Genomic DNA, 25,154 nt, shown 5'->3' with positions numbered 1-25,154 from the left:
TGACGCCTTCTCTGACGGCCCCAAAATAGCCGTAAGTCTCCCCTCATGTCGACCTCCATCTTGCACATATGTTCACAAAAGCACATTACTTCCTTTCATTATAATTCTTTGTTTCCATGTCAGCCTCCCAGTGAATAGCCAACCCCATAATGAAAGGGACCATGTCCTGTTAGTCTTCATATTCCTAATGTTTAGATCTACAGTAAGTGCTTATTTAGTGTTTTCTGAGTTAATTAATAGATAAGTAAATTAACGTAAGACAATGACACAGAATACTTTGCAAAAGGATCTGAGCAATCTGTGCTCTGAATGTGGAAGTATGAAACACATTTGTGATATTCAACTGCAAATTTAAAACAAACTGTTTCCATAGTTCAATCAACAATTCAAAATATGTCATTTAAAAGGAGGTATAAAAGAAAAATGAGTCAATCACATTCATCTATGCAATTATTGCAATCTTCAATATTCTCCCTTAAGTACTGCATTCTATGGTGTCTAAGGAACACTCTTATTTTCTTGTCACCCCGAGAACTCCTGGAAATATGGAAAGATTAGAAAAGAACCTATAATAAACCATATCAAATAATTTATTTAAAGCAAAAACACTGTGAAAGATATGTATGAGGAACTCTTTAAAACACTGGTGAGATTTATAAAAGAATATGTGGAGAGAAGAGAATCCTGGAAAAACAAGGATAATAATAATAAAGGGAGACTAACACTACCATATACTAAAGTACATAAAACTAGAGAAGTTAACACAGTCTGCAACTAACTAATCAACAAAACTCAACAAAAAGAGAAGATGCTCCAAAAATAGTATACTAACTACTTTAGGGAACTGAATAGCTGATGTGCCTCTATCCATCTCAGCCCTTTCCAAGTAGACATCATTCTTTCTCAACAATGACCACATAGCAGGCAAGATACATGGCTCCAGAAATGGTTAGGGAGATCTGGGTAGTTACCGGGGAAAAATAAAACCAAAATTCTATTTCATCACTAACTCAAAATATGTATGAATCAAATATATGTGATCGCACTTACTGAAAAATAAAATCACAGAAATACGAAAAGAAATTGTGGAAGAATAAATTTTATGATCTCCGAGTGGTTAGGTTTTTCTGATTATTACATACAATACAGACACTAAAAGATATTTAACAACTTTAACTGCATAAATTTAAAAATTTTCTCTTCTACTATGAATACTGGAACAACATCAAAGCACCAATGGAAAAAACAACATGAAGTTTTTGATAGAAAACCATCATGAGGAAATGTGAATTCTTTTGTATATGAAGAGCTCCTAAAATTCAAGAAAGATAAAAACTCAAGTTTTATAAAAAGTGAGCCTGCAAAGAGTATGAATAGAAGTTAGTCCATAGGAGAAAAAGAACAAAGTAAACACATAAAAAGATGTTCAGATTCAGCCATGAGAAACTACCTGGATCAGGCAGATTGGCAAATATCAAAATGTCTGCTAATGGGTTGGGTGTGAGGAAACAGACATTTTCACTTATTGCTGTTAGGAGCATGAATTGTCACACGTCAATCAACAGTAATTCAGCTATCAAAGTTTTTAACCTCACATGCCTTATGACCCCAATATCCCACTTTCAAAAATTTCTCCTAGGAGCTTACTGGTGCCTAACTTTGCCAACCAGCTGACTGTCCACACCAACTCCACCTCCTCAGTTATTCACTCTAGGAAACTTCAAGCTATGTTGCAGCAGTGGCTGTCTATACTCCCCCCTGAGGAGCAGCTGTCCCTAAATTTCCTTAAATGTCGCCAGAGACAAAGGATTCCTACTGTACTTGTCACCATCTTGCTTCTTTTCTCCTCTGCCTCATTTTTCTCTTTTCCTGCCAGAAAGTCATTTACTGATCCTCCTCCCTGGATCCCATGCACTCATGGTCCTCCAGTTCTACTGAAGTACATCACTATGATACAGACCTACATTCTAAGGAAATTCCAAATCACAATAAAGTGTCTAGGAACTGATTTAAAAAAATTTAGATCTCACCAAAAAGCTTCATCATAAAATCATTAACCACAAGCATGAAGAAGAAATTATGATTGTAATTATCACAAGAACATTTTGCTAAGCAGGGAAACACACATATACACATAAGCCAACTCCTTTCTCTAAACATCTAACACCAGAGAGATACTTAATGATAAGGAGTTAACAATCTGTGCTATAAAGTAACCACCTGCAGGCACTGTGCTAAGCACAGTCCAGGTCTGGTCTCATTTACCATTGGTAAAACTATGAAGTAAGGACTATAAGTTACCCCATTTTTGTAATTGAAAATAGTAAAGCACAAATAGAGTAAATAATTTGCCCAAAACCCAAAGGTAAATGAGTGACAGAGCCAAAATGGAACAAACTGTTGTCCCAGACCTAGGTTTTCCACCACTAGGAGATATTTTCTTTTAAGTCCTAATTCTTTTAGAAACAAAGTAGAAAGTACTGACTGAAATCTTGCTTGGAGTAGAATGGAACACCAATATGGAATCAAAAATCACACAGAATATAGAGTAGGAATTTTTAGATATCCATAAATATTGCTTTTTGTTTCAAAGCATCATTTCCATTAATAACTCACTCAGATGTTCTACATCACACAAAACCTGTTTCTGTAAATGTTGCTCATTGACAAACACATGTGTCCCACTGGCTTCACCTCCCTCACTCTTTCCCTCCCCGCTCCTCCTTCCATCCCTCTGTTCCTTCCTTCTGGATTCCAGAAACTCCTTGCTAAGCTTCCAGGGGGTTCTTGTTCCAGTTCACTCCTATCTCCCTCTCTGAATGAACTGTACTTACTGGTGGCACCCACCACTTCTCTGCCCCTCCTAGGGCTCTCGTTTCCCATGCTCAAAGTTCCCTGGTTCTCCCAGAAAAACACTCCAAATTGATCCTCTCAGACTTAAGTGAGAGGCAGATCTGTTTTCTTCATCTAAATTCTAACAACCACCCATGGGCATCCTCCCCAACACACAAACACACACACACACATATAAGCCTCACGACCTTTGATTTCCTTAGCACTTTTCCTTTAAACCAATTCAAGAACTAAATGCCTGATTCCAACTTTTGCTTACAGTACTCCAATTGCTCAACAGCTGAGTGATCTAGGGAGAAAACTCAAACTCACGAGATTGTGATCTATGACAGATTCTTCAGAATAAACAGTCAGCTATAAACTACAAATAGGGTATGTCTTACCCTAGCCTCTTCCTACCTCTTTCCACTTCCTGGCTGCCATGAGGCCATTAGCTAAACAACTCTGCTCCATCACACCCTCTTGATATTCTTTCTACTTTGCCTCAGGCCCAAAGCAATGGAGCCAGGCAACCATGGACTGAAATCAGAGTCAAAATCAATCCTTCCTCCCTTAAATTGTTTATGTCAGGTATTCTGTCACACAGACAGAAGTCTAACTAACAAAATGTGTACATTAAAAAAGTCCAAAGAAAGCCAAACTTGAAGACAGTAGCAAAATTCTTCATTTTCTTTTTCTCTATAGTACTTATCAGCATCTGATAAACTTTGTGTTTGCTGATGAGCATAACTGTTTCCTTACCCCCAATCCCATCAGAGTGCCAGCTCTGTGAAGGCAGGATGTCCTCTTGTTTTTGCTATTGTTTATTATGCCTGGAGCATAGTAACTGTTCAATAAACACTTGTGGACTAAGTGAATAAATGAACATAGCTTCTCATCTACCTAATCATTTCTCCATAAGCAAAATTATTGACTTTCATGGTACAGCCAAGGTACTTCCAGACACTCCTCCAAACTTCAACATTTTCATGTTAACTTTAAGATAATCATCTAATCAAATCTAATTGAGGTTCAAAACCTACCAAATGATCATTCTCTAAAAATATGCTTACTGATTCTTTTGGGAAAAAGCAAGGAGGGAAGAAGCACAGAAGTCATACTTTGGGGAATGTATTACAAGTACAATTTTCTAAGCCATTTTCTTACCTGTATGAAACTAGCTTATGCATGTCTATCCTACTGTTCACAACACAATTGTATTCCTTGTTCATAGAACACAGTCAATTGCTAAAAAAGAGAAACATTACTATTGGATTAGTGATAAAATACCATAGGACCCATGGGTTCTTCACGTGCTGGACGATTTGCCAAAAGGCACCTTCATCATCTCAATCCTAAATTCTCTCCAGGTATTAAATGATCAATTTAAGTTAGATTTCCTGGCTTTATTTCGTTGTGATGACTTTGAATGTCAAAGTATACACTCAGGGCCAAAAGGGATGGGTAAGAAACAAAGGTCTTATGAGTTATGCCCTTCCTTAATGAATAAAGCCTTCCGATTTAATTAAACCAAAGGAGAGGGTTCAAACAAATTTCCATTTAGCTTTTTCCAGACTCTACTAATTATCCCCCAACCTTCAAAAATAATGAACAGCATTTAGATGTCCTGGTACCATTTCTATCCCCTCCAAAGTCTCCTCATTTTCTTTGCATTTCCCACTTCCTCCCTTTCTGACCCCTGCCCAAAGCGACCTCATCATTGACGAACTCGTCAGTTCTTCAGGTTCTTGCCTGGGATGTGCTGTCTGGAATGCCCTGTCTACTTTCTGCCATATCTGCAAACTTTAGTCAATGAGCTTCTATTTATAACAGTCTTCCTTGTAACCGGGTCATTTATATAGGGGACAGTAGTGTATGACCTTTTGGAGGACAGGAATTATATGCATTTTTAAAAAAAATCTTTCATTCCTTGGAACCTAAAGCAATGTTTCATTTATAGAAGGCACTTAATAGATTCTTTTTGTTTACTTTGTTGAAATGCATTTGGAGGCAGAGATATTTTCTAGGGTTTTGCATAGAATTTCGAATGGACTACATCCGGGTATCTGCCAGTGTCTTTATCCTACCCAGTATAATTCATGTAGTCACATTGGTTTGACAAATTAAGTCCTCTACCATTGGCAGGAACTGCCAGTGCTAGCATCACAGGCTTTAGATGGTGATTCCCCATCCTTTGTTCAAGGATTACTGCCATACAGCAGTCATGGAATCAAATTTTGGAGTATAAAGATGAAAGTATAGTCTCCTGCCTTAAGGAATAAAAAGTCTCTTTGGGAGAGAGATAATAAGTTTTTACAACATAATCTGTAAAGTCCTATGAAATCACTGTACTGAGGGATGAAAGAGACAGAGATGGCTCAGTTTTCAGCAATAGAGGTCAATACGGATGGTATAAGAGCTTTGGGGGAGATAATGTCTAAACTTCCCTTGAAACATTCCATGGTTGCTTCAGAACAAGCAGCAGAACAAGGAAGCAAGAGTTGTGTATCATGATGGGTTTGGGGTGAAACACCACAGAGTTTGGTCTTTAAGCTGTAATAGTTCCATGGACATCATAAGCATTCAGACTGTCAACTTGGGATTCTGGTGAATGGGTTAGTTTTGTCAAAGAATGGAATTGTCATTTCATGAGTCACAGCAACAATATAAACAAGTTTAACTAAATAATCTCTTTTGTTCAGTCAGTTAAGAAAACCACAAGCTAAAGATAATGTGGAAGACACATGTTGCAATGACAGCACAGGTGCCTTTTATGACAAGAATTCCTGGTGAAGTAGCCGGGCAGGAACTGCCCAAGCAAACTCATGTTTAGCTGGATTCTCTGAGAAACTGTGGAAGAGCACAGGCTCAGAAGGAAAAGATGATAAACTCCATGAAACCTCAGTAGACTCTGAGTTCCATAAAAGCGGTGGCCACATCTGGTTATTGCACTATTTGATCCCTAAGACTGGACATTAGGGTGGACACAGTAAGTGCTCAATAAGTATTAAGTAAATTAATGAATGTATGAGGGAATTAACCCCTAAACATCACCTGCTCTACAAAACAGAAATAAATATTTAAATAATTTAAGCACAGAGGGGAAAACTAATTATAGCGTTTGTAAAATTCTCAAAATGTTCATAAGAAAAGCAGAATTCCAATATAAAAAAGTGCACTGCCACACAAGCATGAACAAATTATCATAAACATTTATTTGATGTGACTCACTCTGACTGGTACAACCACGTAATCTGCATGAAATGAACCCAGCATAATGGTCACCAGTGAGTGAGATGCCACAAAGAAGTTTTGTGAGCAGCAGATGACACAGAAAGTGTCAGCTGGGTGTTGTGGAAGGAGCCCCATACCAGAAATGGAGCCGAGTTCCAAGCGAATAGAATGCACCTTGCACTAAACTCATCGTGCCCAGGTGCTAAGCAGATCTCCAACCCCAGGGAGGTCACTTTACTTCCTTAACTGTATGAAATAAGAGGGTAAGGAAGACATTCCTCAAATTCACTGTACACAACCACAACAGACATTTCAAAAAGGTTCAGGGTAAGCAGGTAGGCATCATATACATGTGAGCCCTATTCATGAAGGCTTCGTATTCTTACGCTTTTCTGAGTAAGCCTGATGCCAAAACACTGTCAGAGTTCTGAGGTCTTTGTAGGGTCAAAGGAATATGCAACCCAGGAAAACTGAATGGGTCAGTTGTCTCCACTCATCTAGTAATAGACAGAGGTAGAATAACATTTCACAGTTTTTTATGGCTGGCTTAGTAGTGCCTGTTTAGATTACCTGGCCCAAGTGTCAGAATTTGAGTCATACAGTTAATGGCAGGGTCTGGACTGGAATCCAGGCACCCTGAAGATATCCCTTGTGACTAGTTGTGGGCTCTGATGGTCTCCAGATACCCATTCCCTTTCCAACACTCACAGGAGGTCCCCAGTGGGGGACCAACAGGAAAACAATGTAAGTAAGTGAATTCTTGCTGAATTACAATATGTCTGCTTTCTATAAGAATGGCTGCTGGCTCACACAAGCCAAAAGGTCTCTCAGCAAATGCCTAATGAAGGGTCAAAGATTTCTATTAGAACAAAGGTCCACAAAACCTGTCATGATGTGTTTTTAACAATTTGTTGGCTCTTCAGACATAAGAGCTGACAGCCTGACTAGAGAATTAAATGCTAAGTATAGGGAAGAATTTTCCCCTTTAGTCTTGCATTATTTTGGAGCTGTTAATTTGGTTCTCTTCCAAAGTTCTGCCAACTCCCTCTACCATCCAAGAGGTATAACTTGCAGCATAAACATTTATGACAGTCTGGATAGATTATTATTCTACTGAGAACAGTTTTTCTTCCCCTCCAAGGCTGATCTACTGAGTATCATCCTAAATGAATTCAATAGGGAGACACAGATCAAAAATGCAGTGTTCTATGCAGCTAATGAAGCATTTCTCCTGTTTTATATAATGTGTCTGAGTTGCCATTTGAATAGCAAGCTCCTTTCAAAGTACATCACCTGGCTGGTGTTAGAAGTAGTTTTCAGTCTCTGCAGAAGAACGGTCCTCCCTGTAAGAAGCTTTACATGGGAGTTGAACATTACACTTTTTACTCTGTAGAAGGGGCTCATAGAGAGATGGTAAGTGGGAATATATTGACTTAATTATATTGGAAAAAGCAATAGAAAAACCCAGCCAACTTCTAATGAGATGGTTCATGCCGTTCCCAAAGGAAGGCTATGTCACATAATCAAATGATTTTATTTTGTATCACCCATAAACTCCCCCTCTTAGCACAAGAACCATTCACACAGTAAACATGTCAAGATTTGAGGACAGGCCAACCTAGACAGACCTAGAATGTCATTAATTAAAATGCAAAAGTGATTCTATTTCTGGTCCTGGTAATCAACTATGGAAAATAGTTTCAATGACAAGAATGCTTACAGAAGCATAAGGTTATGTTTATACTAATGGGGCAATTTCATCTCTCAGTTATATTATCGTAGTTTAAGCATTTGCAGTTTGGTTGCTAAAATAGAAGCTGTAACCAACTCTTCATTAATCATCACACAATTTTCCTGGTCTGAACTGGTCTGTGCACAGGTGTGCTTGTTCACATAGACAGAGCCCAAGTGGGGGAGACAGAAAGCAAGAGGATAAAAAATGGAGACTTGATTCACAATATAAAGTGCAAGTTTCAAATGAAAACACCACCAAAAGAAACAGTAAAAACACAGTTTTGATGGTAGTGATAATTAAGGAATATGAAAAATGAATACCTACATTTATACCAATCTAGTTTCTAGATTTGAAATGACTTCATCTTGCAGGATTGAAGCAAAGTCAACTGCAAGCACAGAAGCAAAATAAACACACTCAGATACAATGTGGCTGTGACTTCATCACACCAAGAGGTACAAGCTGCACTCAGCACAGCTTTTACCAATTTTTCCTGCAGTTTTCTATACTGCTTTCAGAGGCCCTGCAAAGGAATTAACATGACACCATGCTGTGAAGCAAGGAAATGCTGAGGAATGCATGCTCCAATTCAAAGAAATTCCCAAAGGCATATCTGGGAGTGGGGTGTGGAAACTAGGGAAATCCTTCCAAAAAAAAAAAGCTAACTAAAGAACACAAGACAGTATCTCTCAGGAATTTTCCTTCTATTCTGTAAGTAAGTATGCTACCACTATTGATATATGGGAACATAATGGTCAAAGTAAACAAGCAATACATTTGCATGTATGCATATATAAATGTATGCATTTGTCTTTATACATATCTATATAGAGTTTTATATATATATATGTACACAATTCTGATTACTTAGGTACACAATCTATTTAGCAAGATAAAGAAAGCCTAAGGCGTTTTGTTCTCTCAAAGCTAACGGTGCTACTAATTAAAATGAAATATTTTCTAAATGCTTCTAAAATTGCTGCAGTGTGAAATACAGTTTATTTCCGTGATACCCCAGCTGATTCTAACTCTTTCCGTCTTGAGGAATACCTCAAGTCGAGTTGCCAGACACCCAATAAAATCCTTTCAACTGGAGGGGAAAATATTAAGCAAAGAAAGACAACACCATTAAGGATAAAAGTAAATAGCTACACATTAAAAAATCATCAGAGGAAACAGAGAAGTCTGCCGAGCACATCACAATATTGTTACGAACCATACTGAGTGCAGCAGGAAAGAAGAGAGATTAGTGCAGCATCCAAACAACGCTGAAAGTATTTCAAACATTATTTAAGGATTCGGAGACTGCAGTCTACAAGAATATCTCTCTCGCTCATGCTCTAATTGTTAACCTATTGGCTGGTTTTACTCTGGAACGGAAGTATGATGTAAATACCTACAAATTCTGGCTTTCTCAATGTATGCTGTCATATATGCAGGAACTCTTCATCAAAAAATAAACAAAACACTAAATGCATCTACTTTGAACCCAGGGAACAGAAAAAAGGATGTCATCATCCCTATTTTAAGAAAAATCCCCATGGACAGTAGAAATAAAAGTGGTGAGACAATTACAGAACTTTATATTCCAAACTCCTAACGAGCCAGGAGAAAGATCAGAAATTTTATCCCATATTCCCCTCATTTATCACAAAAATCACGAGTCAGAGACTGAATTACATTTGATGACAACCCTTCCTAGAATGAAAGGGAGCAGAATTGGAAAACCCACATAAAGCCAAACAAGATATTCCATGACTTGAAAAGGATTAAACAGGACAATTTCGAAGCTTATTATGTAGAATTCAACACACCTTCTGAGGGAGAGAGAGAGAGAGAGAGAGAGGAGAGAGACTCCTATAATGCACAAGTTCAACAAGGTGAAACTACTGAAATATTCTTGATTTCTTTGGGGCTTACAAGACGCAGCCAGTAATAGGCTTGAAGTAGTGGTACTCTTTGCAGCCATCCTCAGGAGACCAAGTAGAAAATGAAAGCAGGATTCTAAGAGTCCTGCCCTGGGATAAACAACCTGCCATACACATGTTCTTCGTCAGAAAACTGCCGATTTTCTCTTAGAATAAGTCTGACCATTGGAATAACTTAAAACCATTTTAAGTTATTCATCAGCAGGAGGATGAAACTATTTGTCAACTCAAAAACTGTTCCTCTCATCACTGCCCCATCACCCTCTAGAAGGGCTACAAAATATAGCCTTGCAGAACTGGGTGTCCTGAAACTCAGAAGGGAGGGAAGCAATGAGGTCATGCAGTCTCCGTGCTGCCAGCGCAGGATTCCTGACACCGCCAATGCTGCTGACCAAGTTGTGAACCCCACAAAACCCAAGGCCATCCTAGACCCACAGCAGGTGCTGAAAGCACGCTGCCCAGGGCAGCCTCCAACATAACTCACACGTGTATGCTCGTCGTCACCCAGAAAGATGGCAGAGTCTGTCATGTGGCAGATCACCCCAAGCCCCTCCAGAATCCAAGAGTGCCCCTCAGCCCGCCGAGGATTCATCTTCCCGGATTTGTCAGTCATCCTCCACAGACTGTCTGCACACTGCTGCATTTTACCATCATGAACACATTCGCCTGGCTGCTGGCTGCTTCAAGGACAAAGAGAGAGCGCTTAGCTTTCCATGGTAGGCGAAGAGCTCAGGTTGATGGAACAAAAACTAAAAGACAAACACTCCAGACAAATGACCCCTGGCATTTTAGTTAGCTGGATTCTCCCAGACGAGGACCCATGAGAACAGAAGAAACGCAGAAGGAAGGTCACTAAGCTTAGCTGGGAAGAGAGCGAGTCAGAACGAGATCCTTTCACTGCAGCACAGCAAGCAGCTCCCTCAATGCAAGCACTTACCATAAAAATAGAAAGAGTCAACAGAAGGAGAAGGGATCCTCCCTCACTGTTCCGCAGAAAGAAATCCACCGTGAACCTCCAGACTCCACTCCAGAGGAGGCCAGCAAAGTGATGAAAGGCGACAAAACCATCACACACAAGTCCTTTTCAGCTTCCCCTCGGGCTGCATGCAGTTGTTTGTGCTGTAAAAACCCTGAGAAGTCTGGAGCAGGACTCTCCGGAGGCAGAGCTAGCTGGAGTGAAAGCAGCCAGGGGGGAATTTCACCACCGTCTCAGAGCATCATGCCCAGGACTGGTCCTCCCCCCAGGGGTGCAAGAGCGGCATGGTGGGGAGGGGAGGGGGACCAGGTTGGGTTCCAGAGAGGCAAGAAGAGAGGTGGGAAGAAGCCTTTTTTGGAGTGGAAGGAACTGCCGGTGAGAACATCAGTATTCCATATCAGTTATTGTCAGCGACCAATCAGCCCAGCCAGGGGGCCGTGTCAGTGTGACAAGAGAGCAGCAGATGACAGCCAGTCCTGTGAACAGCAGGACAGCCCCCCTGCCTACAACAGAAGTTTGGCAGGTTTGGCATCTTATCTTCTAGTAGGTTGCTGTTAACATTTACTGGTAATTGACATCTTCCAAAGTCCCATAGTCACGCTAGCCACTTGGGAAGTTTCCAAGGCATCCCACCACATCTCTGGGATATGCGAGATTGGAAACCCACTAAGTGATGTCTGGTGGCATCACACAGAGTAGACAGTCCTGCTGACCTGCCTCTAAAAAAGGCCTTGAGTACAATAATGATAATTTGGACCCAACCTTCCTTATGTCCAAAGTACAGGTTGAGATAGCCAGAAACTGGCTTTCTATTTCTTAAGAAAAACTTAAACAAAAGGAATTTGATTCTGTCTTCATTAATTTTCCTGTGCAATATATGTGTACAAGTATTGTAAGAGGAGAGTTAACATTTCCCTGGAGGTCTCTTAAATCACCCATAAAACAGATTATTATGTCTTGGGTAAATACTAAGAACTATTAAGCACACTGAAGTGGGAGAAACTGAGTCACAGAAAAAAAGCAAATGCTTTAGTGGAAAGTGAAAGATGCATGGGGAATTCTAAACTTTCCCTATTTGCCTTTTTCTCCATTCCACTTTTCAATAGACACTATAAAGTTGGAGTGTATATTAATTTGTGTTTGGTTGTAATGATTAAATTGGATCAGGGAGTGGTTTCTGAAGTTGAGTGACAGTTTAATTTGATTCCACAATAAAACATCAGGACTTCTTAATTTGGGGAAATTGTCTTGGGTCACCTTCTTATCTTTGCAGAAAAATGAAATCCCTTTTGGCAGTCAGGAGATGGAATTGGAGGTCATGCTGAGTGGGATAAGCCAAGCTCAAAACCCCAAATATCACAGGTGGAACTCATTTGTGGAACCCAAGACATAAAATAGTGATGGTAATAATGGGACACGAACGTGAAAGGGGGCAACCTGAGGGGAGATCAACAGGAGGGGAAGGGGAAAGGGCACTGAGAAGGGAAGAGGATCGAAATACACTGCATGTGTCTGTTCAGAGACAGCATAACAAAATCCACCAAACATTACAAAAAAGCAGAGCAGGATGGAAATATAATGGAGGGGGTGAATGTATGCACAGTACACTATACAGGCAGGTGCTGGTGGCTCACATCTATAATCCTATCTACTCAGAAAGTAGAGATCAAGAGGATCTTGGTGGTTTGAAGCCAGCCCAGGCAAATGGTTTGTGAGACCCTATCTGAAAAATACCAACACAAAAAAGGGCTGGTGGAGTGGCTCAAGTGGTTGAGTACCTGCCTAGCAAGCATAAGACCCTAAGTTCAAACCCTACTTCTGCCAAAAATAAATAAGGTACACTATGTACATGCATGAACTTGCCACAATATGAGAGGTCATATGATTAATGTATGCTACTTCAAAATATTGTTTTTAAAAGAGTTAATAGGAAGATACAAATCCCTCATGTTTTGTTTTGTTTTGCTTTGCTTCAGGTGACTTACATGACATAGGGTTTCTAATTTTAGTTCCCTGTTTTTACTTAGAAGCTAGACTTTCACTAGACATTTTGTTATGATTATTACCCATCAGCAAGCTGTGAACTGACTGACGTGGAGAAGCCTGAATACCACAGCTTAAAAAGAAGGGCTGAACTCCAAGGAAGCAGTTAGTTTAGCATCAAAATGAGTCACAGCGGGAGGCCATAAAATGTCCACATCAAAGATGAATGTGATAAAATGAAATGTCTTAAACGAAGACAAAAGGATGCCTTGCCAGAGAAGTCCCATATATGTTAAACAAGAAAAACCAGGAAGACTCAAATTCTGTTTTGTTAGTCATCTCAGTGCAACTCAAACCAGCAACTGTATAAAGAATATCAGCTCTGTGTCAGGATAACTGCCTTCAAGAAGTTTAGAGTTCCATAGGCAAAATTAAATCCTCTGTTTGAAATTTCAATATTATGACTCTTGCCTTCACAAGAAACATTCTATTTTTCAAATGTTCTTCAGATCAAACCAAGCCATGAGGTCAGACTTCCACCTTAGAGCTTCAGATTAGCTTAATAAGGCATTTCCTATAACCAAACCCATTTGGAAAATATAAACACACAAATAATTTTTAAATATAATTAATGTATGAGGTTCTTCAGCTGAATGTTTGCTTTTAGCACATCAACAGCTTCTGACACTGCAAAAATATGGGCAGAGTGTCAAATAATATATTTAATGGGAATATTACTTAATGCTCCTAAATTAATAGAGATTAATACTGTTTGTGAAACAGGTTCAATACCTTGAATATCTAGGCTGATAATACTTTAGAAATGCAAATTGCCTGGTAGATTAAATAATTGCACATCTGTATGACAATTAGGTCAATGAAAATAGTGTTCTAGTCACTTGCTCAAATGCAATTAATTTTTAAAGTTTGGTCATTTCTCAATTTCTCTCTTTTCAAAAGATGACAGAAATGCCTCACAACTAAATGGCAACAAACATCAATTAATTTTTATAATGCACAAAGAACTTTCCAGGTCAATTAAACTTGGAATGACATCTCAGACTATGTCTTACTTGCTGATGAAGCACCAACAAATTTGGTTGCCAAGAAATATCTGTAGGATGGCCATCTGATTGGCCAGGAGAGACTGGCTAAAATTCTAGAATAGCATGATTTACTGTCTTTTTGTTGTTACTGTTTCTGTTGGTGGTGGTGGTGGTACTGGACTTTGAACTCAGGGCCAGCAGGAAGAGAAAAAGTGAAAACGTATCTATTTCCTAAACCACCCCAGGGGTAGATGATCATGTAATTCCATTTTTGACAGCAGAGTCTGTTAAAGGAGATATGAGAATCAAAGAATTTCAAATAACATTCTGCCAATTAGTGGTTTGAAAACTAAATTATAATATTCACAAGGAAAAGACTTTCATCTAAAGAACTAAGAGTTACTGGGCCCACTTGGTGTAGACTTTACAGGGGCTCCATATTTAATGGGGTTAGTCTGATCTGTGCACTCCTGGGACATGAGTGTTAAGTACACTGGAATACCTGAGAGTTTGAAAGAGCTCACCCAAGTATCAACCTGCACAGCCTCTAAAATGCTGCCTGTTTTCCATGTACATGGTTAGGCCTCCAAGAATGGGTTTGGTTTTGTTTCATTTTGGGCAGTTCTAAGGTTTGAACTGAGGGCCTGATGCTTGCTAGGTAGGTGCTCTACCACTTGAGCCACACCTCCAGCTCCTTTTGCTTTAGTGACTTTTCAGTTAGGATCTTGTGTTTTGTCCAAGGCCAGTCTGGACCCTGATCCTCCTACCTGTGCCTCCTACCTAGCTGGAACAGCAATCATGCACCACCATACCTGCCTGACTTATTTGTTGAGATAGGGTCTGGCTAAATTTTTGCCCTAGTTGGCTTCAAACAACAATTTTTCCAATCTCCATCTTCAAGTAATTGAGATTACAGCAGTGAGCCACTATCCCCAGTCTCCAAGAATTCTTTCTGACTAAATGCATGAGACTATGCAGGGAGCCTTCCCACATGGTTACATGAATTTGAGTGAAGTAGGAATGAGAAAGCACAAAGTTAAAGCAGAAAAACTCATTTTACCTCAGAGACAAAACGCAAACCTTTTTATGCAACAGAAATGAGTTCTTGATGCATGTAACTTAGAGGAAACAATTGGATGTGCTGATTTATTTTTCTCAGTTCTGAACATACAATTACCTTTTAAGACCAGAATGAGGTTCCAGAATAGTGTGGCACTGACACAAACATTAAAGTGTGGTCTTATCTAATATCTAAACTCTCCTTCAGCTTTCAGTGGGAGGTCTGAAATGAAGAGCAAAGAGGTTGAACTGCTAATGTTTCTTTAGCAGAGGTCACTCACTGACTGAGAATAATTTCTCAAAGTGCTTAGTAGGCGGTCTTTCAAATATGCAACAACAGTTCCAAATACATAAAAGGCATCTGAAGTACGTGAACGTAATCACAGCATCCAAGTCTTCAAAATTTGTCTGCACTCAGCATTCCTCAGTCAGAAGAGTCCTATGGGATATCAAAGATCAAATCACACAGGAAAAATCATAAGACCACCGTCCTGTAACTTTTTCTCCTTTTTTTAAAGATAGAGAAATAAGTCAATGTCTGATATAGAGTCATAGAGAATTTGGTTAAGTCTGGGGAAACCAAAAAAAGGAATGAGTATGAGTGTGTATGTATGTGTGTGTGTGCATGAGAGTGTGTATGTGTGAGTGTGTGTGAATGTGTGTGTATAGATGTTAGAAATAGTATTGTGTACACCTAAAATTCTCCACATTGAATTAGTCCTTAAATCTCATCACTATAGGTTTATTCTCAACCTCTATTAGGGATTACATCCTAAACTATCACAATGGCTCCCAACCTTGCCCCAGTTCTAAGCCAACCTCCCCTTGACATTAGCATTTTCTCTCTAAAACAGAGCAAATATAATCATGTCCTTTCCTTGCTAACAAACCCAGAATGTAGCTCTGAGCCTGATGTGCAGGGCCCTCTGCAATCTGACCTTAGTTTACATTCTAGCATCATCTCCCACCATTACTTCCTTTATACCTCAAGCCCTCATTAAACCTATCACTTGTCCACAGACATTGCATCTTTGATTGCAGTAATCCATTTTTCCTAGAATGACCTTCCTTGCTTGACTCCTGGAAAAACTACTATTCATCCTTCAAGGCCCAGTGCAGTGTCATCTTCTTGGTAAGACATCAAATTCCCCAAGGTGATTTAATCACTTCTCTGTATTTCCATCACATTTTTCTAGTCTTGTATGATCAAACATAAATAACAAACACACTATATTAAATTAGTCCCTCTTAACTTATTTAATCAAGATTCTTTGATATTCCAAGTGTCTGATACAGAATAGGAGCTCAGTGAGTTACAGAATAGGTGAGTCCATCTTTTATGCTTCTTCCTTTCTTTTTTTTGGAGGTACTAGGGTTTAAACTCAGGGTCTTATGTTTGCAAAGCAAGTACTCTACTGCTTGAGCCACACCTCCAGCCTTTTTGCTCTGGTTATTTTAGAGACAGGACCTCACTTTTTGCCCAGGTCAGCCCAGACTACAATCCTCCTATGTTAGTCAGGCTTCCTGCTGCAGGTAAGATGACAGGTGTGAACTACCACACCCAGCTTTTTTCTGTTGAAATGAGGTCTCAAACTTTTTTGCCTGGGCTGGCCTAGAACCATGATCCTCCCAGTCTCAGCCTCCTGTGTTAAGTAGGGTGATAGACACATGCTATACCACCCAGACATTGGTTGAGATGGGTGCCTTGTGAACTTTTTACCCAGGCTGGCCTCAAATAGCGATCCTCCTGATCTCTGCCCCCCAAGTAGCTGGGATCCACCACATCCAGCCTTATGCTTCTTCTTTATAATCAAAATCACTTGAAGAAAGTAAAAACCGTTATCTGGAAAGTTTGCAGGACTGTAAATTTATTAGCCATATACATCTTCTCCTTAAGAAAAGGACTTTGAATTAGAATCAGAAGAGCCAAATCCCAGCTCTGGGTCCTGCATCACTTTGGGCAGTCTCATACCCTACATGAGAAGAAAATGTGTCCTGCTTATTATTAAGGGCTCTTCCAAGCTATAAATAAGGTACTGGATGATAAATAAAATACAAACTACACAATTCTGTAGTAGTAGGCACAGCTATCTTCACTGTTGTCATCACTATTTTAGAGCTGTTGCTATCTATCAAAGCCATCACAAACTTTGTTGAGAGAGTTTTCCTATGCAATCTGGCCTAGGGGCCAATGATGGCACAGAAGTCATTTCCAGAGTCGTGCTTCACTCCTGTTGGCCTGCAGTTGGGGCAAAGTGGAAAGACTCTGAAGGCCCTGACTCAAATCCCACTTCTGCCACTGTCTGGCTATGTAGACCTGGTTTCTGAGACCTGAGGCCCTCATCTAGGAAGCTGGAATGACAATGTCTACCTTACTATGTTGTTGAATGAGACTGGGTATGTATGTGTATTGATATATAGCATATGTACTTCTATTATATTTGTGAATCTAATTAGCATTCCATGAGTGGTCGGTGTGATAGCCAGACTTTTTGTCACTGTGACAAATGCCCAAGAAAAACAATTTAACAGGCAAAGGATTTATTTTGGCTTCATTATTTCAGTCCACAGTCACTTGACTCCCGAGTTCCTGGGCTGTGGTGAGGCAGGACATCATGGTAGGGGTATGTGGGAGTTCAGAGCTGCTCACCTCATGGTGACCAGGAAGCAGAGAGAAGATGAAATTGAGCTGGAGGGCTTCCTCTTTCTTCTGATTTTGTTCTATCCAAGCCACTAGCCTATTGGATGGTGTCACCCAGCATTCAGGTTAGGTCTTTCCCTCCCAGTGGCTGCCCTACATGATAATTATCTCTGGAAATGTCCTCACAGACACACCCAGAACTACACTTTATTAATCTCTTAGATATCTCTCTATCTGATCCAGTTCATCAAGATTAACCATCACAGCCAGGAAAAGGTAGCCATGTTTCTCTAACTCTACAATATCTATTTATGTCTCATAAATATATGCCCTCCTTCTGTTTCTTTTTTTTCCAGATAAAGATCCAATATATTTATTATAATTCTGTTAATCGTATAAAAGCAAATGTTTCTAAAACATATCACATCATAAGAATGTAGCCTTTTACACTGTATGTTTCTATGAATGATATTACTCATTGCCAAAGTCAGTCCATCTGAGTGTCTTTCATCTTGGAAGGTGAAAATTACCCAATTATTTAACCTGACACCTACTTGATACCTGCAAGTATTTGACACATGAGTTTGCATGACTTTTGTTGTAACAATGTCACTCTATTCTTTGAGTTATATGCTAAAAATGACATTGTTATTGTCCCTCAAAATTCTTTTGCAGCATTTCTGGGCCATTGATGAACTAAAACTTTCTTGATTCTATTAAAACCAAACGTTTAGAAAACGCTTTTCCTTGAAACAATCTGTGTACCACAAATAACACTTTAAACTGACTATTTGGAACTGAAGATTTTTTACATTTAAAATCAATGTTATGTATTAACATTCACATGGAGCATGTATATGCAACCTGTCTCTGGAGAGGTGGAATAAGATCTCTTTCCGCTTCTTGAAACTGCCAAGCTCGTTCCCACCCCAGAGTCTTCTCTGTTGCCTCTGCCTGGAACCCCTCTTCCTGAGATCCTGGTGTGTCTCCTCATCAGAAAATCTTCTCTGGTCCTACCAGTCATTTTCCTGCACATTTCTCTTTTCATTTTTCTCATAACAGTTATCTCTATCTCTAACCACCTTGTTTATTTGATTGCTTGTTTACTGTCTACCTTCTGTACTTTAATGCATACTCCACTAGCAAGGACTGTTTCTTTGAGGCTCCTTACTAGGTCCTCAGAGCCTAATTTGATACATATTCCATATAGACTTCTTGAATATTTATAGCAGGACCAATGTTTGTACAACTCTTCCTGCATTCTTTACCTCTGTACAAAGCTCCAATTACCTTTGACTGTTGAATGGGAATAAAATGTTGAAGGTCAATTAATATGGAAACCAGGATAGTGCAACAATGTTTATATAGATATTTAATAATGTGTAACTTATCAACATACATTAAAATGTTATTCAGGGACAAGGAAATCTACAAATAGCACACCAATTCCTGCCCTCATAGAAACAGAAATGATAAAGAATGGTATCTTGATACTGAAGTACTGAGCACAAATGTGAAATTATGTTTAGTTAATAAATCAGGAGGTCCACTGGATCCTTATCTCATATTTTCCTTCCCTTAGTTTATGCTACAATTGCCCCATTCTGGAAAAAAATGTATAAGGAGGTCCTAGATCTCTGAAGCATCAACTAGAACAAATGGTTTCTGGGAGCCCAGGAATCTAGGCAATTTCTCTTTCCTCCCAGGGAACTATATCAAAACCAAGATATACAAACTCCCCCAGAGCCTGACCACATCATTTCTGTTTCCGATTAGCCCAGCCTTGCATAAGCATAATAAATAAATAACTATGGCCGTCCTGTATAATGTATGAAGGTTTCATTTCAATTAGAGTATTTTCAATTAGCCATAGCGTGCCAATCTACCAAGTAGGCATATGAATTTTGCCATTAAAGGAAATAGAAAAATAGGTACTTTTTAAATGGATAAACATGCCCTAGACCCAATACTAAATGGTCTTTTTCTTCCAAACTTGCTCTTCCTCTGACTTTCCTCTTTCTACTTAAATGCATCACTATCTACTCTGTGGCCCAAAGAAAATGATATTTGTTGAAATTTTTTACATGGATAACTATTTTGGTCACTTCATAGTACAGCTAGAAACTTCAGTGTCATCCCACCATGTTTATATCATCTTCATGTCCATATTACCTCCTGAACATTTTCTTCTTCCTTCCACCTTCAATACACAGTCACTGCGCCAGTTTGCTACCAGCTCTCCCCAGGGCTAATGTAAGTTTCACTCTGTTCTGTCCACCATTGGCATTGCTTCCTGGGAGGTTTTTTGTTGTTGTTATTATTTTAATTATTGTTGTACTGGGGGTACATCATGACATTTACAAAAGTTCTTACAATATATCATAGTTGAGTTCACCCCTACATCATTCTCATTTATCTTTGCTCCCCCCATTCCTGGAACAGTTTCAACAAGTCTCATTTTTCTATTTTCATACATGAGTGCATAGTATTTCACCATATTCACCCTCCTACACCCTTTCCTTATATCTTCCCCCATCCCATTGGTATCAACCCCCCCACCCCAGACGGGACCTGTTTTACCTTCCTGATCTCCGTTTTTGAATAAAGACATTTTTGTTTGTATAAGATAGCTATGTAGGGGATTTCATTGTGACATTTCCATTACGTCACAATGTGACATTTTGGGTTATGTTTTGTAACCCAAATTGGTTCAATGAAGATGCCATCATACTTTCCCCTATGGAGAACTCTTCTCTGCTTCTTACCTTTTGCAGGATGAAGGGGGCTCCTGACCCTAGCCCATGACAGCCCATGATTGCTCTCCTCCTTTTCTTCTTACCATCACTCCCCACTTACCTCCCTCCACGCATTTATGTCCTAAACCTCATAATTCCAGAACTCACCAAACTGTTTAAAACTTCAGGGTCCTGGCACAGGCAGGCAATCTACCACTTGAGGTATAGCCCCAGTCCTTTTATGCTTTAGCTATTTTTTTCAGAGAAGGTCTCACATCTCCCACTTTTTGCATGGGGCCACAATCCTATCTCTGCCTCCTGCATAGCTGGGAATACAGGCCCAAGTTGTTCTTGGAGATAGGATCTCTAACATTCTTTGTCTAGGCTAGCCTTGAAACACTTGTGAACTCCTTATTCTCCAAGGTCAAACTCGCATCTCCCTTCCCTTTGAAGCATTCCTTGACACTCCCTCCCTACATCCCAATAGAGTTAAACCATTCCCAGGTCTTGGCATGGATCGCACAGTATTACAACTGTCTTATTATGTGCTTCCTTCAGAGAAGTTCCAATCCTGAGTTTTATTCATGTTTGTATCCCCAGGGATAAATTCTCCCAGGAAGCATTTAAATAAATGGTTATAAAAAGTCTAGGCTTCTCTGTGTATCTGGCTCTCTTACTAGACTATGTGTAGCTTTTGAGGGATGAAAGGTATGTTACCTATCTTTTCAACCTATCAAGTTATTTTGATGCCTGGCATCTATGGATGCTTAGTGGATATTAGTGGAAACAGTTTGAATATGATTGGGCAAAAAGAAAAAAATCCTTTGGCTCAAAGCACTGAAAAAAAAAAAACTTTCTGAGCTGATTTCTAATTAGTTCACTTAAAAAAATTAAATCTAAAATTTCTCCTTTGCCTTGAGATTATCAAACACCACAGGCATTAATTTATAAGGATTCATCCTCTGAAATTCCTGGCTTTTAATGCTAGCCTGACTAATTGAGGTACCTGGGGGATTAAAGCATTCCAAACATACTTTCTGCTTTGAATTGCACAGCAGAGGAAAGGCTATTGGGTCTCTGTAGCAGAAAGGACTTCTTGGAAAATTTTCATTAGCATGTAAATTGGGAGGGGAAAGAACACCATCTTCTTGAGTACAGAATTTCAGTGCAGAGAGTGGGACTACCAATGGGTGTTGATGCTTTTTGGCAGCCAGATGGTCTGCCCCAACCCACAAGCTCCACTACAAGAAGGGGTGTGGCTTCAGGTAATAGGGCAAGACCCTCCACACTAGTCCCAGGATTATCCAATTTCCTTCCCACCTATGATGCATACAAAAAACTAGAATAAATAAAATTCCTCTGCATATAGCTGCAATGACCATTAGCACACAAAGAACTACTCCTTCAAACCAACAAGCCTATCTAAGTGATTGCATGGACCTGGCCTGATATGCTGTGTGAAGGTGACAGAAGAACACCTGTGTCTCCCATTCTTCCAACATTGCTGCTCCATCAGCAGAAAATCAAGAATCAACTATGATATCAGTGCTACAAAGGTGATTAGGTCGTCTGCTATTGCTGTAGAATTTCCCCTCATTTCTTAGCAACCAACTTCAAGTTCTATAAATTGAGCAGAGAGAAGAAAGCAGAATGAGCATTTTAAAGGACCATGACATCTCATCTTTTGTTAAAATGAAGCTAGGTCATACAGTGAACATTGAACACCTTTGTAGGGACGGATTTTTTCCTTTTATGCATTTTTAAGGAGTTTGAACCTTCAACGAAAATAAATCTCATTGCTGGAGGTATTCAGTCACTTTGGAAGAGAGTTTGGCAATTCCTTGAAAAAAAAAAGCCTACTTATACCCTTCCTATATGCTTCAAGCAATGATGCTCTTGGTATTTACACAAATGAGCTGAAAGGTTACATCTACACAAAAACCTGCATGTGAATGTTGATACCAGCTTGATTCACTGTTGCTAAAACTTGGAAGCAACCAAGGTGAATGGATACATAAACTATAGTACATCAGGACAGCACAATACTATTCAACACTAAAAATTATGAGCTATGAAAAGACAGGAAGGACTCTTACATTTACATCACCAAGTGAAAGAAGTCAATCTGAAAAAGACTACATAATATATGGTTCCAACTATATGACATTGTAGAATAAGCAAAACTATGAAGACAATAAAAAGATCAGATGCTAGGGTTAAGAAGGAGGAAGAGCTGAATAAGCAGAGAAAATACAATTTTTAGGACACTGAAAATATTCTGTATGATACTACAAAGATGGATACAGTTCTTTACAAATTTGTCCAAACACACAGAATGTACAACTTCAAGAGTAAAGACTAATGGATGGATTGACTATGGGCTCTAGGTAATAATGATGTTTCAGTGTAGCTCATGAGTTATAGCATATGGACCACTTTGATGGGGGATATTAACAGTGGGAGAGGCTGTGCCTGTGTACAGGAAGGGAGTATATAAGGATCTCTGAACCTTCTGCTTACTTTTACTGTGAAGCAAAAGCTGCTCTAAAAAACTAAGTCTATTTAATTCTTGTTAGTTCCCTGAAGATTAGGTAGTTTTTTTAGGAATTTTAGTTGTCTTGTAAAGTAGAAACATCTGGAGAAGAAAAGGGATTTGAGAGATGGGGATGAGAAGCAGTTACAATAAATTTCACTACATCTATAAATCATCAAATTTCAACTGCAATTACAGGAAAATAAAAGGGAAGAAAATGCATATCCTTATAAGAAGAGAATTGCAGTCACAATATGTGGAGAAAATGATGAGGAAGTGGTGAATAAAGCATAAGGATGTGGGGGGTTGCCCGATTAGTGAAGAAACCAGTTACTGTTTCCCAGAAGTTCACTATATATATTATATAATATATATTTATTTATTATATATAATATATATAATGTGCATAGCTCCATCCAATGTTATTCGATAGTGATAAGCTGTTAGAGGCCCAAAGGGGGTGGGGGAAGGGGACGGGGAAGGATTTCAGCAGGTATCAGAAGTTAGGACAGTCCATCTCTGCTAAAGTGATAGCCAGAAGAGAGAACTGGGTCAGGCATGGACTCATTTGTTCATTCATGCATTCATCAAAATATGCACCTGTCAGAGACATTGTAAATGGATCAAGACAAGGGGTTAAGCGAAAAACGTTGGGCAGTGACAAACCAGCACACAGCTTTGAATGTTAGATTGCATTTTGGGCAGCAGAAAGCCTGGTGGGTTGGAGGCGACGGAATGCATTGTTCACCTGCCATTCCTTGTTCCTCCTCCTAGACTCCTTTCCAAGGTAGACACTGGCAAGCTAAAACCTACATCGACCATACTCTTTGAAGCTATACTCAGTGAATTCGATGCCCTTGCATGAGATTTGGAAGGTGGAAATGAGACAGATAATCTTCCTGTCCTTTGTTATCTGTTTTCCACTTTGATAAGATCAGAGTGATGTGAGGTTTCTCTGTAGCACTACTCCAGGGTCCATTATCTTTCTGAGTGAGGGAAGGTAAGACTGTCCTTAAGATCCTGAATGTCCCTTAAAGCCTGTGTTAAAGGCTTAGTCACCAGCCTGTGGCACTATTGGGAGGTGGGGGAACCTTTAGGAGGTGGGGGCCTAGTAGAAGGAAGTCAGGTCACTGCAGCCATACCCTTGAAGGGTCTCTCTCTCTCTCTCTCTTCTTCCTGGCTGCCATGAGGTGAAAGGTTCCTTTGCTATGTACTCGTACTGCTTCACCACAAGCCCCAAATCAATAAAGCCAACTAACCACAGACTGCCACCTCTGCATCTATGAGCCAAAATAAATCATTCCTCTTTTTAAGTTGATTATCTCAGATATTTTATCACAGTAATGACCTGCTGACTAACAATGTAATACAGCATCATTCACTTCCTGACCATGAGTAGCAGTTATGACTAGAAGTTCCTTAACTCCTGACTTCTAGTAGAGACCAGAGAGGTAGACTCTGTACATCACCCTTTTTCCTGGTCCTCTAAGCCTCCTCTGATTTCAGAATCCCCAGCCCCCACATTAAATATTTTCTTGATCAAAATACCCAGAGTGAGTTCTGTTTCCTATACTGAATCTTGATGGCTATAGCCAATAAGGATTTTTAAGTAAAGCAGAGAGATAGTCAGATTTAGGACTTAGGAAGTGACCTTAGTGGTTGCTTAGAAGATGGATTATAAAAAAAGGTAGGTAGACTACAGACAGATATGAGATACTCTTAGGATACCTGGCTATAACTGGTGTTCCTGGAATACTTGAACTGAATGAAACAGTTGTGGTAGGAATGGAGAAAAAGGGATGGAAATAAGACATTCCATTTATAAAATTTAAAGACTCCACTAGAAATGGAGTGGCTTAGAGTGGAAGAAATTTAAGTGTGGCCCATTACCTCATCCCAACTCAGCTGGGAACTCTCTGAAATGTCCCCGCTGCACTTTGTATTCTCACCATCATAGCAACCTCCATCCTCCCTAAAAACTGACCCTGGCCTCACACTTCACACCACCTTTGACTTGTTTTTCACTGTATCCTAAGTGCAGAGTACAGTGAATGGCCCATAACAGACTGCACAATACACACGGGTTGAGTGGATAGAAGGGAGAAGGAAGGAAAAAACAGGGAGCCTCCAACCTCAGAGCTACTAGGAGGGTTGAGATTCTGTTAACCAAGGAAGTAATCACAGGCTGAGTACTGCTTGAGTCATGCTGAATCTTAGATTGATGAGATATCTAGACAAAGAAAATTGCACATTGGTAGAAATGAGTCCAGAGGCTGAAAAAAACACACAAATGTGACAACAACTGTGGAGTCACTACACAGAATGGAAGCTGGCTGTATCATGGGAACAGAGGATGCCTTGCTAAACCTTGGGTAATACCCATGTTAGCAGCAACTACAAAGAGAAGAAAGTCTATAAAATTCCATCACAAAACTGGACCCTATGTTCACAC

The 25,154-nt window shown here is 39.6% G+C and overlaps 1 protein-coding gene across 6 annotated transcripts in view; it reads right to left on the bottom strand.

Moving 5' to 3' along the window:
- The window catches only part of Ano4 (anoctamin 4), a 391,963-nt gene that overhangs the window by 300,051 nt on the left and 66,758 nt on the right, over positions 1 to 25,154 (bottom strand). For 2 of the 6 annotated variants that reach the window (XM_074084220.1, XM_074084218.1), the window contains exon 1: positions 10,667 to 11,203. The exons of 3 other annotated variants lie outside the window; for them this stretch is intronic. The gene's annotated coding sequence lies outside the window, so the exon portion shown is untranslated. One more of the 6 variants, XM_074084219.1, reaches the window with a different exon arrangement.

The sequence above is a fragment of the Castor canadensis genome, chromosome 8 (assembly GCF_047511655.1).
Source record: "Castor canadensis chromosome 8, mCasCan1.hap1v2, whole genome shotgun sequence".
Lineage (NCBI taxonomy): Eukaryota > Metazoa > Chordata > Mammalia > Rodentia > Castoridae > Castor > Castor canadensis.
This window is presented reverse-complemented; position numbering and strand designations above follow the sequence as displayed.